Genomic DNA, 4080 nt, shown 5'->3' on the forward strand with positions numbered 1-4080 from the left:
GATGGTGGCATGGACGGTGAAAGGGCTCACCCAAAGCACAACAAAAAAGAAGTTTGTTGAATACACTGCAAGGGATGGGTAGGCAGGACTGCAAAGGAGAGACTGTCCGCAAGGAGGCAGCGGGTGGAGGTTGTATTTAAAGCAAGAAGGTGAGGAGACACGGGCACATATGAAATTTTCCCCTTTTTGGTAACTGCCTGGATATAAATAGCCCATTGGTGAGCTAGGGCTTATAGATATTTTGATGTGGGCCGCCTGATGGGCCTGTGTATTCAGCCAAGTGGTCGTTAGGGGCCCTTTTGCCTTGATCAAGTTGCCATTGCTCAAGCCTGTTTTCTTTTCTCTTCTTTTTTTTTTTCTTAACGTAATTTATTGTCAAGTTAACATACAGTGTATACCATGTGCTCTTGGTTTTGGGGTTAGATTTCCGTGATTCATTGCTTACAACACCCAGCACTTATCCCAACAAGTGCCCTCCTCAAGGCCCATCGCCCATTTTCCCCTTTCCCCCACCCCCTCCACCAACCCTCAGTTTGTTCTCTGTATTTAAGAGTCTCTTACAGTTTGCCTCCTTCCCTCGCTGTTTGTAACTATTTTTTTCCCCTTCCCACCCACCATGGTCTTCTGTTAAGTTTCTCAAGTTCTATATATGAGTGAAAACATAGGATATCTGTCTTTCTCTGACTGACTTATTTCACTAAGCATAATACCCTCCTATTCCATCCACATTGCTGTAAATGGCAGGATTTAATTCTTTTTCATTGCCAAGTAGTATTCCATTGTGTATATAAACCACATCTTCTTTATCCATTCATCAGTTGATGGACATTTGGGCTCTTTCCATAATTTTGCTCTTGTTGAAAGCAGTCAGGCCTGTTTTTTAAAAGCGGCCTCTAGCACTTGCTTGGGCAGCACATATACTAAAATTGGAACTATACAGAGAAGATTAGCATGGTCCCTGCGCAAGGATAACACGCAAATTCGTGAAGCATTTCATATTTAAAGAAAAAGCGACTTCTATGATAACCCTACTTAAATTCTCTGCAGAGGACTTCTTACTACCTGATCTTTTTAAAATATATTTATTTTGGGGTGCCTGGGTGGCTCAGTCAGTTGAGCTTCTGACTTCGGCTCAGGTCATGATCTCGCGGTCTGTGAGTTTGAGCCCCGCATCGGGCTCTGTGCTGACAGCTCAGAGCCTGGAGCCTGTTTCAGATTCTGTGTCTTCCTTGCTCTCTGCCCCTCCCCCACTCATGCTCTGTCTCTTTCTCTCTCTCTCTCTCTCTGTCAAAAATAAACTTTTAAAAAATTAAATCAATAAATATATTTATTTTATTTTATTTTATTTTACTTTATGTTTATTCATTTTCGAGAGAGGGAGAGAGAGGGGGGAGGGAAGGGCAGAGAGCGAGGGAGACATAGAATCTGAAGCAGGCTCCAGACTCTGAGCTGTCAGCACAGAGACCTAATCGGGGCTTGAACTCACAAACCACAAGATCATGACTTGAGCCAAAGTCAGTCGCTTAACCATCAGAGTCAACAAGCACCCCTGTATTCTTTTTATTTTTTATTTATTTAATTTTTAAATATTTATTTATTTATTTATTTTTGAGAGAGAGAGAGAGAGAGAGAGAGAGAGACAGATTGTGAGCAGAGTGCAAGTAGGGGAGGAACGGAGAGAGAGGGAGACACAGAATCTGAAGCAGGCTCTTGGAGCTTTCAGCATAGAGCCCCACGTGGGGCTCAAACTCACAAATAGAGAGTTCATGACCTGAGCCAAAGTCAGATGCTTAACTGACTGAGCCACCCAGGTGCTCCTATATTTGTTTTATCTGAGAGAGAGAGAGAGAGAGAGAGAGAGAGAGAGAGAAAATCTTAAGCAGGCTCCAAGGTCAGTACAAAGCCCAAGGCGGGACTCGATCCAACGATCTTGGGCTCATGACCTGAGCTGAAATCAAGAGCTGGATGCTCTACTGACTGAGCCAGCCAGGCACCCCTCTGATCTTTTTTACTTATTTGTTTATTGACTATCTTATTCAATTAGAATATAGGCTCCATGGAAACAGGGAACTTGTCTTGTTCATCTCTATATTCCCTGAACCTAACACAAAAAGTTGTTCTGTGAATTCGTTCATTCATTCCGGAAGAAATGTGTAAAATTGTTATGAAGAAAACCATGAAATTTTTTTGTTATAAAGGAAAAAATAAATCTCTGAATAAATGGGAAAATATATCACATTCCTGGATGAGAAACTTTATTCCAAATGAATCTAAAATTTATCATTTTAATCAAAATCCCAACTGGGTTTGTTTTGTTTTTTTTTTAAGTAAGCTCTACACTCAATGTGGGACTTGGAACTCAGGACCCTGGGGTCAAGAGTCACACATGCTCTATCAACTGGGCCAACCAGGTACCTCCCCAACTGGGTTTTTTTTTAAATTTGACAAGTTGATTCTCAAATTTATCCAGAAGAGAAAAGGGATGTTATTGAAAAAGAAGAATATTAAGACAATTAGGTGCCCTGCAGATATCAAATATTTTATAAAATCGACAGTGGCAGATAAATGTCCATTTGGTCATTTGGAACCAGGAGTCCAGAAAGGAATCAATATACAATGCAAAGGAGTATATGATGGATGTGACATTTCAAACAATTGGGGGAAAGACTGATTATTCACTGATGTGAGGACATCTGGCTATCCCTTTGGTAGGATAACTCACTCTCTTGAGGGGTAAAAATGATGAAGTCCTCAACTTGGACCACCCTGAAAGTAAAATGGCAAGTGGATTAAAGAACTACATTAAGAAAAAAGTGTAAGAGTGCAAGAAGTAACAATGAGATATTTTTTTACCTATTGGATTGGCAAAAACCTTTTAAATTTAGTAATATGTAAGGCTGGGAAAGGTGTGGAGACAAGCACTCTCATTAACTATTAGTGGGAATGTAATTTAATATCAGTTCATATCAAACGAAATTTAAACTACACATATCTTTTGGCCTGGAAGTTCCATTGCTAGGAATTTACCATACGTGCATCTTTGCAAAAGGTACCTATGTAAGGACTTTCACAGCATTGCTTATAATAGTAAGGGATTTTTTTTTTAAGTACTAGAAGAAAATATGGGATAGAATACACTAAAAAAACTCTTGATATTTCCTTTCTTATATTTCCAGTGATGTTATGCTTAAAATGTCCTTTTATCTTTTGAGATCAGTTCAATAGAACTTATAGAACTTTTTTAAAGAAAAGATTTGTTATTTTTAAGTAATCTCTACACTCAACTCAGGGCTCAAATTCACAACCCCAAGATCAAGAGTCATGCGCTCAACAGACTGAGACAGCCAGGTGCCCCTAAAGTTTCATATTTTCTTCTAGCATTTTTTTTTCTTCTAGAATATTTAATGGTTAAAATGGGTCTTGACATTAAAATTTCTCTGGAATTATTTTGGCATGAAGTGAGTTTGAACTTCTTTCAAATAACTGTTCCCCAATGCTTTTTGTGAAATGATCAATTTTTTTTAATCTATTGGTTAGTGATACTCGCATTATTAGATAGTAGGTTTTTACACACCCTGGGATCTATTTCAGGGTTAACTATTCCTATACACTGATTTATTGATTTGGGAGTCCTGTCTTGTATTGAGTTCAAAGTCTTCAAATGTAGACTATGAGAATTAATCTTAGAACCAAAATAAGAATCTAATTAATTTCCTATTGTTTCTTCTCATAGCTAGAAAAAAATCAGTAATATCTACTCCTAAGTATTAGTCTATTGTTCATCTATCAGAGCCACCTTGTGTGTTTAGAACTGTGAGGTAATGTGCCTCAAGAGGTTAAATTCTATGACTCTACCTTTACTCTGCCCCTGTTGTTTTTGTAACTCAATATTTGACAAAATAATCAGTCTAATCTGGCTACTGCTGTCACACTCGTTGTGTGCAAATGTAAACTGGTAGGAGACACAAAATTAGAATCACTGCTGCCAGAGTCCCAAAGGTGTCAAACCTGTATCTGTTCTTAATTAGCCATGGAAATTCAATCTGTCATGTTTTCTGCAGATAACTATTTTCAGAGTCA

At 38.5% G+C, this 4080-nt stretch overlaps 1 non-coding gene across 1 annotated transcript; it reads left to right on the forward strand.

Moving 5' to 3' along the window:
- Positions 1–900: 900 nt before the first annotated feature.
- On the forward strand, positions 901–1003 carry LOC128774406 (U6 spliceosomal RNA). Its single transcript, XR_008418974.1, has one exon. It is a non-coding gene; the product is annotated as a U6 spliceosomal RNA (small nuclear RNA).
- Positions 1004–4080: the final 3077 nt, after the last annotated feature.

This window comes from Panthera pardus, unplaced genomic scaffold (genome assembly GCF_024362965.1).
Source record: "Panthera pardus isolate Hobbes unplaced genomic scaffold, ASM2436296v1 HiC_scaffold_3, whole genome shotgun sequence".
Taxonomy (NCBI): domain Eukaryota; kingdom Metazoa; phylum Chordata; class Mammalia; order Carnivora; family Felidae; genus Panthera; species Panthera pardus.